The sequence below is a fragment of the Sciurus carolinensis genome, chromosome 1 (assembly GCF_902686445.1).
Source record: "Sciurus carolinensis chromosome 1, mSciCar1.2, whole genome shotgun sequence".
Taxonomy (NCBI): Eukaryota; Metazoa; Chordata; class Mammalia; order Rodentia; family Sciuridae; genus Sciurus; species Sciurus carolinensis.
The window spans coordinates 80,834,827-80,854,661 of NC_062213.1; positions in this window are offsets into that span (position 1 = coordinate 80,834,827).

Consider the following 19,835-nt stretch of genomic DNA (forward strand, 5'->3'; position numbering starts at 1 on the left):
AGTCCTACAGTGTATACTTTTTCATTTCAGATGCAATTTTTTACATTTCTAGATGTTCTGGTTGTATGCTTTATATTATCCATTTCTTTCTTTATCATGTTCATGTTTTAATTAGGTGTTTGAGCATATATTTATGAAATTTACAAAAGTTGTCTTAATTCTCTTATCTGTTAATTCCATAATTTTTATTATTTATAATTCTTCTTTTGTTTATTGACATATTCTCTGGTTATGGGCTATATTTTATTTCTTCTTTACCTACTTGAAAATTTTAGGTAAAATGGCAGATATTGTAAATTTGATATTTTTAAAAGTTTACTTTCATTTCATTCTTTAAAAGAGAAATAAAGTTAATTCTGACAGCAGGTATGCTACTTGGGTGTCAATAAATTCTCTTGAAGCTTGTTGTACTATTTGTTTTGATAATCTAGAGAAGCCTAAAGAAGCCCAAAGTTTGTTAAATCTTATACTAAATACCATAGATTGAATTATCTCTTCCAAAATTCATATGTTGAAGTCCTAACCTGTACTGTGACTATATTTGGAGAAATAGATTTTAGGACATGGTTAAGGTATAATGAGGTGTTAAGAACAGGGTCCACCCAAATACACAAAATTACAACAGACACACACCAAGGGACATTATTATGAAAATGCATAACATATAGAATATGGATAGAATTTTAAAGTCTGCCAGACAAAAATAACATGTAACATTTAGAGGGAAACCTATTAAAATCTCAGCTGATTTCTCAACCCAGATCCTCAGAGCTAGAAGGTCCTGTAATAATATATACAAAATTCTGAAAGAAAATGAATGCCAATCAAGAATACTATACTCAGGAAAACTAAGCTTCAGATTTGATAAACAAAAGTTTAAAGATAAAAACTTTCCATGACAAACAAAAGTTAAAAGAATTTACAACTATAAAGCCTGCACTACAGAACATTCTCAGCAAAATATTTCATGAAGAAGAAATGAAAAATAAAAGTGAAAACCAGCAAAGGGAGGAATGACACTAAAGGAATAGTCAATCAGAGAAGAAACTAACTCAAATTAAAAACCAGAATTAAACCAAAATGTTTGGGAATAAAAATCATTTCTCAATAAGAACTTTGAATGTTGTTGACTTAAACTCATCAGTCATAAGGCATAGATGGACAGATTGGATTAAAAAAACAAGATTCAATAATATGCTGAATGAATGGGAAAAAATGTATTACTCACATGGGTCTCAAGCAGGGGGTCTCTATCCTCATATCAGATAAAGTGGACTTCAAGACAAAATTAGTCAGAAGTGATAAAGAAGGACATTTCACACTGCTTAAGGGAATTATACATCAACAAGACATAACAATGGTAAATATTTATGCCCCAAATAATGGACCATCTATATACATCAAACAAAACTTTCAATTTCAAGAAGCAAATAGACCAAAACAAAATAATACTGGTGTTAACACACCTCTCTCACCACTGGATAGATCCTCCAAACAAAAATTAAATAAAGAAATTATAGAATTAAAATAATATAATCAAATAATTTAGATTTAAATGACATATATAGAGTATTTCATCCAACAATGATGAAATACATTTTCTTCTCAGCAGTTCATGTATCCTTCTCTAAAACAGACCATATCTTAAGGCACAAAGCAACTCTTAGCAAATACAAAAAGAAAAAAATAGAGATAATACCTTGCATCTTATCAGATCATAATTGTGATGGGCTGACAGATCTGTCTCCATAAGAATGTTATAGGCCAGACTATAAAGGAAATGACTAAGCAGACTCCATTTTTCTCTGAGATTCCATGTTATGTAGGAAATAAGCTTCTCCCATGGGAATACCCCACCTCTGTACCTATCAACAATTACTTAGCATGACATGTTTAGCAATACAAAATGACAATTCTTATGTACTAAAAAATTGCTCTTTTTTGATTTCTATTACTTCTAAACAATGTACCATGTGAATGGTGATTGTGTGGATGTTAGTAACCATTCTTTAGTTTGTACCTAGGTAAAGGTCGTTTTGACTCACTTCCCCCTCTGTTGATGATCTCATGATGTTAGTTTGTAATTTTGAATCATAGTAACAGACACTTATAATTGATGTGATTTTTGGTATGAGAACCCCTACAACCCTATGGTTAGGGCTGTTATCTCAATAGCCATTTTGGGGAGCATTATGTGAGACAGTCAGCCAATAAAGCCCCTCAAATGTGTACTTCTCAGTGGTGATCAGTCTGTTCTTAAGTTGAACCCCATAACAATAATGGAATGAAATTAGAAATCAATGACAAAAAAGAAGCAACTGTAACATCTGGAGACTAAAGAATATGCTATAGAATTACCAATGGATAGCAGGACAAATCAGGGATGAAATTTAAAAAATAGAGAAAAATGAGAATAGTGACACAACACATCAAAATCTCTGGGACACTATGAAAGCATTTCTAAGAAGGTAGTTCATTGATTTGAACTCATTGATTAAAAGGATAGAAAATCATCAAATAAATAACTTAAGATTACATCTCAAAGCCCTCAAAAAAAGAAGAAAAACTCAACACCAAAAGCAGAAGACAGGAAATAATTAATATTAGAGCTGAAGCCAATGAAATTTAAACCAAAAAAATTAAAAAATTTGACAAAACAAAATGTTGGTTCTTTGAAAAAATAATAAAATTAATAAACATTTATCAAAGCTAATGAAGAGAAAGAAAACTCAAATTACTAAAATTTATGATGAAAAAGGAAATATCACAATGGACATTACTGAAATATAAATGATAATCAGAAACTGTTTTGAAAATTTATACTCCAATAAAATAGAAAATCTTGAAGACATCAACAAATTTCTAGAGACATATGAATTACCCAAACTGAATGAGGACCAATTTCAAGCAATGAAATAGAAGACACCATCAAAAGCCTACCAACTAAGAAAAGCCTAGGACCAGAGAGATTCTCAGACAAGTTCTATAAGACCTTCAAGGAAAAATTAATACCAAAACTTCTCAACTTATTCCATGAAATAGAAAAGGGAACCATTCCAAATTTATTCTATGAAGTTAGTATCACCCTGATACAAAAACCAGACAAAAACACATCAAGGAAAGAAAACAACAGACCAATATCCCTGATGAACATAGATACAAAATTCTGGCAAACTGCATACAAAAACATATTAAAAAGAGAGTGCACTACAATCAAGGGGGTTCATCTCAGGTATGCAAGGTTGGTTCAACATATGGAAATCAATAAACATTCATCACATCAATAGACTTAAAGACAAGATCATATGATTATCTCAATAGATTCAGAAAAAGGATTTGACAAAATTTAGCATCCATTTATGTCAAAACAAAAGAAAGATTAAGGATATTAAGAACATACCTCAACATGGTAAAAGCTATATATGCTAAATCCAAGGACAGCACATTCTAAATGGAGAAAAATTTAAAACATTCCCTCTAAAAACTGGAACAAGACAGGAATGCCCTCCTCTACCACTTCTATTCAACATCTAGCCAGAGCAATTATACAGACCAAAATAATTAAAGGAATATGAATAGGAAAAGAAGAACTCAAACTATCACTATTTGCCAATGAAATAATTCTATATTTAGAAGATCAAAAAAATTCCACAGGAAAACTTCTAGAACTCACAAATGCATTCAGCAAGTAGCAGGATATAAAATTAACACCTGTAAGTCAATTGTGTTCCTATATATCAGTGATGAATCTACTGAAAGAGAAATTAGAAAAACTACCCCATTCACAAATAACCTCAAAAAAAAAAAAAAACTTGGGAATCAATCTAACAAAAGAGGTGAAAGAGCTCTACAATGAAAACTACAGAACACTAAAGAAAGAAATTGAGAAAGACCTTAGAAGGTGGAAAGATCTCCCTTGTTCTTGGATAGGCAGAATTAATATTGTCAAAATGACCATACTACCAAAAGCAATATACAGATTCAATGCAATTCCAATTCCAATCCCAAAGATGTACCACATAGAAACAGAGAAAGCAATCATAAAATTCATTTAATGAAAGTCCTATTAAGGTTCCAATGATGTTCTTTATAGAAATAGAAAAAGCAGTCATGAAATTTATTTGGAAAATTAAGAGGCCCAGAATAGCCAAAGCAACCCTCAGCAAGAAAAGTGTAGCAGGTGGCATCACAATACCAGACCTTAAATTATACTACAGAGCTATAGTAACAAAAATGGTATGGTATTGGCACCAAAACAGACATGTAGACCAATGGTACAGAATTCAAGACACAGAGACAAACGTACATAAAAACAGTTATCTCAGCCTACACAAAGTCCCCATAAACATACATGGGAGAAAAGATAGCCTCTTCAACAAATGGTACTGGAAAAACTGGAAATTCATAGGTAGCAAATTTAAATTAGACCCCTATCTCTCACCCTGCACAAAACTCAACTCAAAAAGTGGACAGGACTTAGGCAAAGACCCTCACCAAATAGAAAAAAAAAAGGGGGGGAGCAAAACTATATTATGTCACTTTAGGAACCAAATTCCTAAAGCACAAGAATTAAAATCAAGAATCAACAAATGGAATGGTATCAAATTAAAAAGCTTCTTCACAGCAAAGGAAACAATCAAGAACATGAAGAAAGAACCTACAATGGGATAAAATCTTTGCCACCTGCACCTCAGATATAATCTCCAGGATTTATAAAGAACTCAAAAACCTTTACACCAAATAAACAAATTAACCCAATAATAAATGGGCAATGGAACTGAACTGGCACTTTACAGAAGAAGAAATATGATTGGTCAACAGATATATGAAAAAATGTTCAACATCTCTAGCAGTTAGAGAAATGCAAATTAAAACTACATTGAGATTTCATCTCACTCTAGTCAGAATGGCATTTATCAAGAATATAAATAATAACATACGTTGGAGAGGATGTGGGGGGAAAAGGTACACTCATACATTACTGGTGCCACTGCAAATTGGTGTAGTCACCATGGAAAGTAATATGGAGATTTCTCAGAAAACTTGAATGGAACCACCATTTGACCTAGTTATCCTACTCCTCAGTATATATCCAAAGAACTTAAAATCAACATACTACAGTGACACAACCATGTCAATATTTACAGAAGTTCAATTCACAATAGCTAAACTATGGAACCAACCTAGGTTCCCTTCAACAGATGAATGGATAAAGAAAATGGTATATATACATGATGGAATATTACTGAATCATAAAGAAGAATGAAATGATGTCGTTTGCCAGTAAATGGATGGAACTGGAGAATATTGTACTAAGTGAAATAAACCAATCCCCAAAAACCAAAGGCCAAATATCTCTCTGATATGCAGTTACTAACTCACAATAAGTCCAGGGTCGGGGATGTGGGTATGGAAAATAGAAATACTTTGCATTAGACAAAGGGGAAATGGGAATAGGAAAGATAGTAGAATTAATCAGACATAACTTCTCCGTGTGCTTACATGATTACGTGACCAATGTAATTCTACATCATATCCAACCAGAAGAATGAGAAGTTATACTCCATATATATGTATATAATATGTCAAAATACATTTTACTGTTATGTGTAACTAATAAGAACAAATTTTTAAAAAAGAATAATGCAGAGGACAGATAATGCGGCAAGACGAGGAACTGTGGGAGCAAGTTTTTTTTGATGTTTTATGACTGAATCACCAGACAATAGCTCAGACCCTGGCAATCCTGGTTTAGACTTCTGAATCTTGGACCAAAAGGTTGGTGAAGTAATGCTAACACTGAGGGGTAATTGCACAAATCACGTGATAAACAGTACATGTACTTCATGCACTGTCACAGATGGGTAGTGGAGAACTGTGTTGAACTGCTCAAGTTTTTTAATTAGAGTTTCTTGTATTCCCAATAATAAATGTCCTTGGGTCAGATAAAAAGAGAGAGAGAGAGAGAGCAGGGTCCTCATATGATGGAACTGGAGCCTTCTACTAAGTAGGGGGAAAGTTCCACACATGCATACTCAGAGAAGGTCTTAGGAGGAGGGCAAGGGAGAAGGCAAGCCAGAAAGCCAGTCTTTACCAAAAGTCAAACCCTGTAAGCTCTTGATCTTGAACTTCTGTGCCCCAAAACTCTTGTCATGTAAGCCTCCCAGTCTATGGCATTTGTTTTAAAAGCCTACCATTCTGAGGATGTTCCCATGTTTTACCATGTTTATCCACCCCAGCTGGTGTGAACATGAACTATTCCCTGTGTAATGTGAGCACTGAGAACTGTATGGCCACCTGTGGTTTGGTGACTCTCAGTACTTGCCAATTTTTTGTTCAGGAGGATTCCTCTGTCACTCTCCAAAAATTCCTGTCTGTTTTGCTCCTTTCCGTCCCATACGATGCCCTCAAAATCTACCACTTCAGCCTCCTTGACCACTGTTCTCCTCAGCTCTGAAAGACCTAGGCTCTACCTGGGTTCCATCTCCCTTAGCGAAGCCTGGAATCTGCTTTCAGGCCACAAGCTGGAGGCCTCACAGGGTTGACCTTTTTTGCTTCCCTTCTTTCAATCCTGCACTTCCTGTTGCAAAAAATCTGCAAACAGTTATGTCATATTTTTAATGGTTTTCTAATTTGTGGAAAGAAGGCAAGTTCCTTCACATTGACTTTTTTCATGTGTAAAACTGAATTTTAAATTATTTCAAATGAAAGTCTTGAGCACATTTAATGTTTACCTTTTGTTGCTAACATCAATATATATCCTTCTTACTATTTTACTGAGCAGTGGGTTATTAATATAATTATTATATTATAGGGTTTTTGATCTTTACCTGATAATTAAAACCAACTTGATGTCTGTGAGACTTTGTGGGGGGGAGGGGGGCGCATATAGAGATGAAGAACAAGTAATGCGATTAAAACAGTAAACTATTTAAGACTTTCCTAAATATTGAGAAATGGAAAAAAAGATAAAGTTCAAAGTTTAAAGGGATCAAACTTTCTAAAAAATAAAAATTATTGCAAGAGAATGTTAATTTGCAATTGCTATGGAAAAATAGAAGTAGAAAAATTCTGTTCTTTGCTCTTTATGGTCCTCTGAGAATTTTTTGTTCATTAACAAAATTACTTGAATAAACAGTATTAAAGGTAAATGTATAATATCATTTTAATGAAAAGATAATACTAACATTCAACTTAGTCAATGTTCAAATTAATTCTACTGCAACACTCAGCTCACAAAAGTCCTTTCATTCTCTGGGCTTTCAGCCATATAATCTCAGAATTATCACTGGGTAGAAGACGGTCACACACAGAAGTATGGATGGTAACTTTGATGCTTTCTCTATGACTCAGCAGGCCAATCAACTGCCAAAGAAAAATCATATTCTATTCCGGTAGTGGAAGTCCATCCTGGTTAGGCTCACAGCAAGAAAAGATGACTACCCAGATACCATCTACGCCTTTGAGGAAGTTCTTGACATACAATGATTAGTTCCTCTAATAAAGCCACAGTACAATTTACAACAGTTGCATATTTACCATTAAACCTCCTAGGAATGATACAAAATTTATTTTACTTAGTCATAAATCCAGTATATGGCTAGCCTGGGAAACATAGACAGGTATACAGTGTGAAATGGACCCTTCAGCTTCGAATAGTTCAAAGGTGTACCAGTGAATTCTAGATAAATGAACATATGACCTAAGTCTGTATCAGATTCATGTATTATCCAATGGTGATGCTGAGATCTTATTTCAATTTATAGGAGAGAACAAGGCTGACATAATATAGCACTAAGGCAATGAGTAATAGTACTCATAAAGCCAGGCGTGGTGGCACACACCTGTAATCCCAGCAGCTTGGGTGACTGATATAGGAGGATTGCTAGTTCAAAGCTAGCCTCAACAATGGTGAGATGCTAAGCAACTCAGTGAGACCCTGTCTCTAAATAAAATACAAAATAGGCCTGGGGATGTGGCTCAGTGGTAAAGTGCCCCTGAGTTCAATACCCAGTACCCCCCCCAAAAAAAATAGTACTCATAAGAATAAAACACAGATAAAGTAGAAAAGAGATTTTTAGATTTGTATATCACCACTATAAGAATATCCTTTGAGAGTAATTTAATTTACTAACAATTTAGTTAGTTGGCATTCTTCTTTTTCTAATAATGCTGGAGAAAAGAACTTTGTAACCCCACCATAATAGTCCATAAGAAGAATTTGTAAAAGGCTATATCAAAGCATAAAAGTTATTTTCCTGAAAATTATAGAGAGGAGATTGTTACATTTGAATGTGACTTTTAGCACCAACAAAATTGAAAAGAAGAATAAAAAGCAAAGTAATAATCGAAGTGGATAAATCTCAGTCATTTTAAATAGTGCTAATTTCTCACTTATTTTAGAATCATAAATGATTTTAGTTTCATCCTGAAGTATAGTGGTTTATTGATGGATCATTCATAGGACACTAGCTCTATAATAAGTATTTATTTCATAAATACATTGGTACTAAAAGTCACACTTAAATTTAATTATCTCCTCTCTTTAATTTTAAGGTAAATTACTTCTATGCTCATTTAAAAAAAAAAAAAAACCTCAGACTTACAAAATTTAAATAGCTTTCTGCTGTTTAAAATTTAAATCTTTACCTAAAATTAACTAAACATTCATTACTTGGCAATGTTTGATATTCAGGGTGTCAGGCAAGTCCCTGAAGTCCTGTTATATGAGAGAACAGTGTCAGTAAGAACAATTTGTCACCCAAAGGACAGTTTGAGCAATAGTCTAAATAATTCAAGCTAAATAGGAATACTTTTGTTTTATTTTGTTTTAGTTCTAGGTCTTTTGTGGCATATGAAGAATAAGTAATTAAAAACGATTCATGAAGTTGAAGTAGTTGATAGCAGAACCTGGGACCCACGTGCCTGTCTCTGAGCTCTAAGCTGAGATTTTTCAAGACTCTGTCTCTTGGGGAAGAATGAGAAATGAGCACTTTTATTCAAAATCAACTGTAGTTTATAAAACCTGAAAATAATTTAGTTGGAGATTTATGCTATTGGAGAAGACAATTTCAAAAGCTGTTTTCAAAGATGGAGGGGCTGTATGTTATTGTAAGAATTTATTCTTTTTTCATTTGTTCTTTTTATTTATAAATGATAGTAGAATGTTGTTTGAGGAAGCTTTTTCACTGCTATGATTAAATGACCCGACCAGCACAACTGTAAAGAAGGAAAGGTTTATTTGAGAGTTCACAGTTTCAGAGGTCTTAGTACACAGAAGACTGGCTCTACTCCTTGGAGCCCAAGGTGAGGCAGAACATCATGGTGGAAGAGCATGGCAGAGGGAAGCAACTTACATCATCAGGAAGGAGAGAGAGGGAGAGAGAGACAGAGAGACAGAGAGACTCCACTCTCCAAATACAAAATATATACCCCAAAGCCATGCCCCAATTTCAGTCTCCTCCAGCCACACCCTACCACTTCAATTAACCCCATCAGGGATTAATTCACTGTTTGGGTTAAGACTCTTACCACTCGATCATTTCTCCTCTGAACTTTCCTGCATTGTATCACATCAGCTTTCGGAGGACCTCACATCTGAAACATAACATTCCACCCTTGGCCCCCAAAAGCTCACAACCATCTGACAATGTAAAATATATTTAGTCCATTTTCAAGAGTCCCTATAGTCTCAATACTTCCGAGATTGCTCAAAGTTCAAGTACACAATCTTCTCTGAGGTTCAGGCAATCTCGCATTGTGAGCTTCTATAAAATTAAAAGCAGTTTACAAATATCCAACATATAAAGATACTGAGTAAGCATTTCCATTTACAAAAATAGGGTCATAGAAAGAAGGGATAGGACCAAAGCAAGACCGAAATCCAGTTGGGCAAACAAGTCCTGTAGCTCCATGTTGGGCACCTGGGGCACATGGCATCTTGATATTCTTTCCAAATGGTTTGTGTAGCTCTGCCCCTGTGGCTTTGTTCATTGCAGCCCAAGTGGCCTTTCTGTTGGCTTGTCTCTGCTCATTTCCTGCAACTTTCCTAGGACGATGTCCATGTTACTGACATGTCTTAATCTTGGGGGTTTCCACTTCAGTTTCAGCTTCCTCCTCACATCTCCACAATTTGATTCTTCAGGGGGTGCCCTCAGGGACTCTGACCCTGCTGCACTTTGCCTGGTCTCCCAGGCCTTCCTCTGAAATCTTGGTGGAAGCCTCTATGACTCCCTAACTCCAGCATCCTGCATTCCTGCAGAACCAGCACCACATGGTTGATGCCAAAGCCTGCCGCCATCTTGAATAGTAGCCAAACCTCCAGGATCCCTTGGTGCAGCAGCCTCTGAAGGTTTGGGCGGCTGAGTTTGTTGAAAAAACTTTGTAGGCCCCCTAGTACAAGAAGGATACTCCACTGTTCTCTTAACAGAATTTTCACCTTTATTCTCTTGAACTTGAGATGGGTGTGGCCTTGCCAGCTCCTGAGATACCTTCAGGCCATATTCCTCATTGCCTCTAGGCATAGTCTTTAGCATTCCTTTAGTGGCAGTATTGTCTTTAACAGCTGCAACATCTTTAGCCCTAGTTTTACTCCTGCTTTTCAAGTCCACCTTTTAAAAATCTTTTTGCTCTGCTTTCTGCTCCTGATTATCACAATAAATTTGGCTAAAAGCCATCAGCAATATCCATGCCACTTACTGAATTCTATGCTGCTTAGATATTTCTTCCACCAGATTAAGAAGTCCATCACTTTTAAAATCAGCTTCACAGAATGTCTCAGGACTTGGGCAAAATGCAGACAACTTCTTAGCCAGAACATAACAAGAATGGCCTCTAGTCCATATTCCAAAGGAGTCCTCCTTCTTTGAACCCTCTTGAGCTGTGTCTTCACTGTTCACAATCGTATTGAGATTCTGGTCTTCTTAGCTCCCACCCGAATCAGCCATTAAACTCTGCTTACAGCAATCTAAAGCATTTCCAGCCTGCAGGGCTAACATCTCAAAATTCCTCCCACCAATTCCAAAAAGTTCCAAAATCTTCTGAAACACATGGTCAGGTTACTCACAATGACCCCATTCTCTGTACCAATTTCTGTTTTAGGTAGCTTTTTCACTGCTGTGACTAAATGACCCAACCAGCACAACTGTAAAGGAGGAGAGGTTTATTTGAGAGTTCACAGTTTCAGATGTCTTAGTCCATAGAAGACTGGCTCCACTCCTTGGGGCTCAAGGTGAAGCAGAATATCATGGTGGAAGAGCGTGGCAGAGGGAAGCAACTTATATCATCAGAAAGCAGAGAGAGACTCCACTCTCCAGATACAAAATATACACCCCAAAGCCATGCCCCAATTCCAATCTCCTCCAGCCACACCCTACCACTTCAAATAATGTCATCAGGGATTAATTCACTGATTGGTTAAGACTCTTGCCACCCAATCATTTCTCCTCTGAACCTTCCTGCATTGTATCAGCTTTTGGGTGACACCTCACATCTAAACCATAATAAATGTATTTTGATATATCATATGTACATGGATTATAACTTCCCACTTTTGTGATTGTACATAATGTGGAGTTACACTGGTTGTATATTCACATATGAACATAGGAAAGTTACATCTGATTCATTCTACTGTCTTTTCCATTTCCATCACCCCTTTCTTCCCCCCATCTACTCCCTTCTTATATGGTGAAACTCCCTCCTCCATCCCCCCCACCTATATTAAAGTATAAAGTTTTTTTTTTATAGTAAACAAATAGGATACATGTTGTTTCTCTGTTTGTACATGGAGTAAAGACATACCATTTGTGTAATCATAAATTTACATAGGGTTATGTTGTTTGATTCATTCTGTATTTTTCCCTTCCCCCACCCCTCCCACCCCTCTTTTCCCTCTATACAGTCTTTCCTTCCTCCATTCTTGCCCCCCTCCCTAACCCTAACCCTAACCCTAACACTAACCCCTCCCACAACCCACTATGTGTCATCATCCACTTATCAGCGAGATCATTCTTCCTTTGGTTTTTTGAGATTGGCTTATCTCACTTAGCATGATATTCTCCAATTTCATCCATTTGCCTGCAAATGCCATAATTTTATCATTCTTTATGGCTGAGTAATATTCCATTGTATATATATGCCACAGTTTTTTTATCCATTCATCAATTGAAGGACATCTTTGTATCCACAATCTGGCTATTGTGAATTGAGCAGTTATGAACATTGATGTGCCTGTATCCCTGTAGTATGCTGATTTTAAGTCCTTTGGGTATAGGCCAAGGAGTGGGATAGCTGGTTCAAATGGTGGTTCCATTCCTAGCTTTCTGAGGAATCTCCACACTGCTTTCCAGAGTGACTGCACTAATTTGGAACCCCACCAGCAATGTATGAGTGTACCTTTTTCCCCACATCCTTGCCAACAACTATTGTTGCTTGTATTCTTGATAATCGCCATCCTAATTGGGGCGAGATGGAATCTTAGGGTAGTTTTGATTTGCATTTCTCTGATTACTAGAGATGTTGAACATTTTTTCATATGTTTGTTGATTGCTTGTAGATCTTCTTCTGTGAAGTGTCTGTTCATTTCCTTAGCCCATTTGTTGATTGGGTTATTTGTATTCTTGGTGTAGAGTTTTTTGAGTTCTTTATATATTCTGGAAATTAGTGCTCTATCTGAAGTATGAGTGGCAAAGATATTCTTCCACTCTGTAGGCTCTCTCTTCACATTGCTGATAGTTTCCTTTGCTGAAAGAATGCTTTTTAGTTTGAATCTATCCCAGTTGTTGATTCTTGTTTTTATTTCTTGTGCTATGGGAGTCCTGTTAAGGAAGTTTGATCCTAAGCCGACATGTTGAAGATTTGAACCTACTTTTTCTTCTATAAGATGCAGGGCCTCTGATCTGATTCCAAGGTCCTTGATCCATTTTGAGTTGAGTTTTGTGTAGGGTGAGAGATAGGGGTTTAATTTCATTCTGTTGCATATGGATTTCCAGTTTTCCCAGCACCATTTGTTGAAGAGGCTATCTTTTCTCCATTGCATATTTTTGGCACCTTTGTCTAGTATGAGAAAATTGTAATTATTTGGGTTTGTGTCCATGTCCTCTGTTTTGTACCATTGATCTACCTGTCTATTTTGGTACCAATACCATGCCGTTTTTGTTACTATTGCTTTGTAGTAGAGTTGAAGATCTGGTATTTTGATACCCCCTGCTTCGCTCTTTCTGCTAAGGATTGCTTTAGCTATTCTGGGTTTCTTATTCTTCCAGATGAATTTCATAATTGCATGCTCTATTTCTGTAAGGTAAGTCATTGGAATTTTAATTGGAATTGCATTGACTCTGTATAGCACTTTTGGTAGTATGGCCATTTTGACAATTTTAATTCTGCCTATCCAAGAACATAAAGTATAAAGTTTTAAAATAGGTTCTGATTATCATATTTCAGTTGTGTCCATTGTGATATTTCCTTTTTCATTGCAAATTTTAGTAATTTGGGTTTTTTCTCTTTCTCTTTGTTAGTTTGACTAAGGGTTTATCAATTTTATTGATTTTTTTTTTCAAAGAACTAACTTTTTGCTTTGTCAGTTTTTGGAAATTTTGTTTGTTAGTTTCAATTCACTGATTTCAGTTCTGACTTTAATTATTTCCTGCCTTCTATTGCTTTTGGTGTAAATTTGTTCTCTTTCTGCAAAATGGTTCCTTCCTTTGTCCTCTGCAAAGGGATGGCAGCTTCTTTAGGGCACAAGAATATTGTGAAGTTCCTTTCAGTTTAGTCAGGCAATGTCCTTGATCTCTAAGTCCTCCATACCCAGACTCGTCACAGGCCTCCTAACAGATGTGGGTTCCTTTAGTTCCCTTGTCCCTCCACTGGGCTCTTGGAGGGACCACTCCATTTGCTGCTTCCAGCCTGGCTGTGGGAGTGGCTGTGCTGTGGGGATGTCTTCCTTATTTTATTATATTCAAATTCCTGAGTCCCTAATCTACTTTGACTTCCCAGTTTTAAATTCCAGTGAAATCCCTCTTCCCCTTACCCCCTCCCTTTTTTTTTTTTTTTTTTGTTCACCCACCTTGTTGAGAAGTTGTTCGTTTGCTTTCTTGGTTTCATGTGACAAAGGAGCCCTATTCCACCATCTTGAAAAACTGCAGAATTTATTTTTGAAAGCACTGACTTTCTAATTTCCCTTGGAAAAAATCCACAATCAGGTCTTTCTGTACTTTTATCTTTCACATAAATTTCTGCACACTCTATTAGAAGACTTCACCATGTCTCAGCAATCCCTGTCTCCTTTAATATCATTATTACTTCTTTAGAGCTAGAGGACCTTGCCCAGTTGCCTCTGCAAATTCTGTGTGATGAACCCTCATTCATACCCATATTTTAATTTTCTTACACAAGAGACCTTAGATTCTATCTTTTTAGGAATCTCAATGAGCCTCATCTGCTGCCTGGCCTATTCAATATTAGTAGAATGATAGACAACTAAAGAAGATGCTAGAGAATCTGCAACATATTTCTGAAAAACTCAAGAGGAGATAGATTGGAATAATACTATCTGGTATTTTTATAATCCCCTCTCATTGCCTATAACAATTCTGAACACTTAATCTTCAAGTAATTACTGTGGCTTGTGCACAGCAGGATAAAAACTAAAACTAAAATTTGATTCCATCAATATTCTTTGGATCGCTAACAAAACTCCAGAGGGAAAAAGACTATCTTTTCCTTTTGTCACTCTTGTCCTCCATTTGCTTAATGGTCTTAAAGGCAATAACTATCAATTCCAGTTTTATAAAAAAGTTTTCCCATTATTGGAAAAATTTTAATCTACATAGGAAAACAAAATGGGCATCTCAGGCTTCATACTGATGATCTGAATCATTAAATAGGCTTTCTGTTGACAAAGGAGTCATTTTGTTTCTTCTTGAGTAACTGATCAGCTCTGATGGATTGCGTTTTACATGGAGATGCTTACTTAGCTCATTTATCAACCTTCTCTTTACTTAATTCTGGTTTTCATTAGTGCTAATACTTCAAGAGACTCTCCCATGGTTGTCATTTCTAGCAAGCATTGGGAGAAAGCTGTCTGCACCTTAATTCTTGCAGTTTGCCTTTGAATGTGCTATTGAACTTGATCAATGCCATCTCTTGCCGAGAACAGAGATCATCTGCATCTCTGCTCTCTATAATTGTGCAACCCTGGAGAGGGGCTGGTGATACCATTGTGATTTCACATTGGAGCTACTGACAATACCTGATTCATCTAAGTATTGCCTTGGCCCAGAGTAGATGTTTTATAATGTTAAATAAAAAGAAGAGAAAGTCAGAGAGAAATATTTGATCTATGAATATAATATGAAGTCATTAAGTCAGTTCAACAATAATCTTATTAAGCTTGTTCTGTGTAATAAGAAATCTGGGTGGTACTGAGTACTGTCTCAAGTGACCCTTTAAGAAGACTGGTTTGTCACTGGTGAGAGACTCTACACTGCTTCCCCAAGTCATCAACATGGGGCACAGGTATTAAATAAGCCTATAAATACCAACAAATATATTTCAAAATGATGCTAAAGTGTACACTGGCAAGAATGAAGTATGAAATAACAATGAGTCTACAGAAGTGATAGAAAAGCTGTCAGTGTTGAGTTTGCTGATGAAACTTTCAATTCTATGGGGGAGATTGAAATATTGACAGTGATGGAATTAGAACAAAATATTTGGTTTTATCTGTAGTTCCCAGTGGAACATCTGTCCTTAAAGATCAAACATTGGGGATATCTTAATGCCCTGGCTAAACACCTCTGTATTGTCAATGGGGATGGGCAGGTGACAAGGATGGTTTCTGGCTTTTGGCCTTTGGGCTTTCTCTAACAACCTCTAGCTGGTAGGATTATTGAAAACAAAGAGCAACCCAAGACTGGTGCTCCCTTTCTTCTCTAATGGACTGATGTTAGGAGGACAAAGCTGCATGGTACCATGTTAAAAACACTCCATCCCTTCAAGGCTCTAGAACACAGGGTGGTACAGAGGCTCAGAGAATCTGTGGGTGAACTCAGCCTTCCTTCCTGCCTCCTGAGCTTTCAGCCAACAGGGATGGACCTAGTGAGTGGGTAGGAACAGAATTGTGCCTCCACCCTCCTCTTCCTTTTCTTTCCAGATTGCTGGGAAACCTTCCTAGCCCTACAAACCAAGCTTTTCAATTTAAAATGAACTTAAGACCTGTTATGTGGTAGATGCTACATTAAAGGTGTTAATCTTCCTGACAGCCTGATATTAATATAATCATTCTGATTTTGCAGAGGAATAAAATGAGACCAAAGTTCACAGAGTTCATAAATGGTAGAGTTAGTCTCTAAATGCAACATACAACCTTCTGTGCTAACTGAATGATATTTTCTCTCCCACGTCAATTACAAACAAGTGTTTATTTAAAATACCAGGTTTCCAAATGCAGCAAACACCAGGAATAAAAGATTATTCAAAGAATGCTCTCTAACTGTTAAGTCTAGGAATAATTCTGCTGAACAAATAATAACTGAAGAGAAAAAATTTTACTATTCTACACCACGAAGCCAAACATTAAAAATAACTAAGAAAGAAACTTACTTGTTAATGAAAAGTCATAGCTCACTTTTTAATTTTAAAATTGCTGTTTCTTCTACTACTTTAAGTGCCTATCAATAACTCTTTCCAGATAGTGTGGATGCACTCAAAAATATGTAGTAGAATTGAGAGAAGATGGCAGATTAGAGGAAAGAAACACCTCACGGAAGATCCTCAGCATTGGACTTATTGTGAGAAATAGTTCAGTGGTTCATTTTCTGAGTAGAGTATTTAGCCTTAATTGGGTGTAATGATCCAGTTGTAGCCATTTTTAACCATAACCCTTCACTTTGCCTGCCCCAATTTAAAAATTAGTGAATCATAGATTTTAACTCCAAGCTCCTACTACCAGGGAACAGGGGAGTGCTGTGTTAGGGATAAAAGTAGATGGACTGTCCATCCAGGTGTGCTTGCTAGGTAGGTTCTGGTATGACACACTTCTGGCAGAAGTGATGTTTACTAGAATCTCCAATTTAGAATACAAAACCACCCCCATCATAGAAACACACGATTTGTCCACATCCAAATTATGATGCTCCACCACATAGCAGGAGCCTGGAAGGTGAGCTCTATTACAACCAGATGTGCCTTCCAATGACAAAGACAGGGGGTGGTTGGGGGGTGAGAGCAGAATGGAGGAACTTTAGATTATGTGGAGGGAAATGGGGGGTATGAAAAATGGTGAAATGAGACAGACATCATTACCCTATATACATGTATGATTACATGAATCGTATGAATCTACATTGTGCACAACCATAGAAATTAGAAGATTTGTGTATAATGAATAAAAATGAAGTCTGTAAAAATTTAAAAAAAATTTTTTTAATATAAATAAATAAATAAATAAATACCATCTAAACAAAAAAATGACAAAGACAGGCAGCAATCCTTGACCCAAAGGTTACAAAGTCAAAAACAAATACAAAGATTGAAATTGAATCTCTGACAATTCTGACATCTCAGCAGGGACAAGCTCTTTGTTTCTCAGCTTTTTTCTTTTATCTTTTTTTCCTCGCTTATTTTCTTTTATGTGAATTTCCATTTTTTATTTTATTTTTATTCTTCTCTTTAAAATTTTAACTATTTTAGAATTTTTTCCAAACATCATTTCATGGTGTTGTATTACTATTAACTTTTTTCTATTATGCATGATTTTGTGAACATAAATGTAAGTGTGGGGAGAATGTATGTACACTCACTGCACTGTAAGTTTGAAAAAATATATGTATATACTTTTACCTTCACTTTAATTTTACCTTCACTTTAATTGCTTCCTTCTGCAGATGTTTATTATTTAACCTTGATTTTTCTTAGTTGGGACTTAATCTTATAGTTGTCAAGTTGCTCACACCTTGGTTCTGACTCCTCTTATCTCCACTTCCTCACTCTCTTACCTTACTAGCAGCCAAATTTTTGTTTCGACTTCCTCTCTTTCTGTGTTTTATTACTTTCAGTTAATCTTTTATTCCTCCTTTGCAGCTGACATCTGCTACCTATCTCCTGCCTGTTCTCTGATATTTTTAATATTTCAAACTTTCTCTCACCTCCACACCCTATTTTCTCTAAGAAACTATAATTCCACTGATTAATAGAATTATATAGTTTATGCAATTCATATCCCATTTACATTGAGGTGATTATTAATACACTGGAGAACATAGTAGACACTTGATATCAAAAGCCAGATCTAATTCACAGTTTTGTATTGCTGGTACTGATTTTAATCACTGACCCCATCATGCCTATGTAGGAACAATTAATATTACAGACATCAAAGTAGACATAGGATGTTTATCCTTATACATCAGCTACTGACATTAGTGTTATTCCTAGTTTCCCCTCACACTAAGAGTGTCTGGAAAGTGATTGGGACACTTCACAATTAGAGACACTACTGCTGAGAAGTATTTACCACCCAGCCAAACACAGTGAATATCACACACACAAGATTAAACTGTACCTGAGCCTAAACATAACTTCAACTCAAAGAATGGGGAAGACAAAATTTTTAAAATGAAAACCAGAATCCAAGGAGGAACAACAAAGGGGAACTCTGGGTACCCTCTGCTTGACATCTATTTATATATCAATAAAAAAAAGATAAATCCTAATTCAAACACACACACACACACACACACACACACACACACACACACACACACGTAAGGATACGCATGTAAAAAAGGAAGAGGAATTCACTTCAATTGATGCACAAGTCCAGGACCTCTGAAAAAAATGAGGAAACAGGCAGACAAATCTCTCCCCTGCAAAAAAAACTCACAAACCCAACAAAGAATTTCATAGATATAGAAGTAGATGAGAAAGATGACAAAAGCTGATTATTAAAATGTTCAATGAACTAAAAGAGGACCTAAAGGAATAAAAAGTAAAAGTAAATTCAAAAGATGAAAGATCATTTCAATAAAGAAATAGAAATATTGAAATTTATCAGAACTCCTGGAAATGAAAGATACAATGAATCAAATTACAATTCACTGAAATATCACCAACAAATTAGATTGCTTAGAATATAGAACTTCAGCCCATGAAGACAGAACCTCAAGCCTTGAAGACAGGATACATAAATTTGAGTACACAGTACATAATAAGGGAAAATAATATAATGTGATAAGAATATACAAGAAAACTGGGACAACATCAAGAGATCAAACCTGAGATCATTGGGATAGAGAGAACATAGAGATTCAAGCTAAAAGCAGGAAAAACATTTTCAATTAGAGAATCACAAAAAACTTTCCCCATTTCAGAAATGAGATAGACATACATATTCAGGAGGCATATATGATCCCAAATAGATCTGATCAGAAAAGAAGTTCTCTAGGGCTGTGACTGTGGCTTAATGGTAGAGCGCTTGCCTAGCACGTGTGAGGCCCTGGGTTCGATCCTCAGCACCACATATAAATAAATAAATAAAATAAAGGTACTGTGTTCATCCACAACTAAAAAAAATACATTACAAAAAAAGAAAAGAAGTTCTCCAATGCCTAACATATAAAATACCTAATATAGAAAATAGGAAAGAATATTAAAAACTGCAAAGGAGAAACATCAGGTCATGTTTAGAAGCAAATCAATAAGATTTATTTGTGACTTATCAATGCAGCCACTGAAATCAAGAAGGGGTTGGAATGAAATATTCCAAGTTCTAAAACTCTCATATTCAATGGAGAGTAAAAACTTTCCATGACAAAGATAAACCAAAAGAACATATG